The 935-nt window shown below is 43.7% G+C and overlaps 1 protein-coding gene across 1 annotated transcript in view; it reads right to left on the bottom strand.

Annotated features, from left to right (window-relative positions):
* The window catches only part of LRRC36 (leucine rich repeat containing 36), a 49236-nt gene that overhangs the window by 45628 nt on the left and 2673 nt on the right, over positions 1-935 (bottom strand). The window lies entirely within an intron of this gene.

Consider the following 935-nt stretch of genomic DNA (forward strand, 5'->3'; position numbering starts at 1 on the left):
AAAAAAAAAAAAAATAGGAATGAATCTTCAAAAATATATGCACAAATAATTGTTTAGAAACATTCCATTTCTGTCTACAGCAGGGTGAATTTTATTCCACGTAAATCAACCTCAATAAGTCTGATTTTCTTTTTTTTTTTTGAGTTGGAGTCTCATTCCGTCACCCAGACTGGAGTGCAGTGGCCACTCCTAGCCACCGCAGCCTCAACCTGCTGGGCTCCGGCGATCCTTCGGCCTCAGTCTTCCGAGTAGCTGGAACTACAGGGGCGCGCTACCATGCCTGGCTGATTTTTGATTTATTGCAGAGATGATGTCTTGCCAAGTTGCCCGGGCGGGTCTCAAACCCGTGGGCTCAGGCAATCCACTCTCCTTGGCCTCCCAAAGCGCGGGATTACAGGTTGAGCCACCGAGCCCGGCAATAAGTCTGATTTTCAAAAGTGGGAACTAAGAAAAAAAATAGAAGCTAAGGATGTTCTCTGAAGGGTATACTATAAAACATATAATGGATCAAGGCAGAGAAAGACAAAGTCACTGGAAAAGGGAAAGATCCCAGGCCAACATGCATCATCATTCAACAAATTATTTCTTAGCATCTTCTGTGTTCCAGATAATGTACTAGGCACCATGAATAGTAAACAAGAACAATGGGTCCTTGTTCTCAAGGAGCTTATGTTCTAGTGGTGGGAGTAAAGGCAAGAAATAAACAAAAGACTTATTCTGGAGAAGAATATAAGAATAATGTTGTGGGTATATATTAATGATTTCTTATTTATTTATTTATTTATTTATTTTTGAGTTGGAGTTTCACTCTGTCGCCCAGACTGGAGTACAGTGGCCGCTCCTGGCCACCGCAGCCCTGACCTGCTGGGCTCCAGCGATCCTTCCGCCTCAGCCTTCCGAGTAGCTGGAATTACAGGCATGCGATACCATGCCCG

This window comes from Carlito syrichta, unplaced genomic scaffold (genome assembly GCF_000164805.1).
Source record: "Carlito syrichta isolate Samal-C Ts95f unplaced genomic scaffold, Tarsius_syrichta-2.0.1 Scaffold106255, whole genome shotgun sequence".
Classification (NCBI taxonomy): domain Eukaryota; kingdom Metazoa; phylum Chordata; class Mammalia; order Primates; family Tarsiidae; genus Carlito; species Carlito syrichta.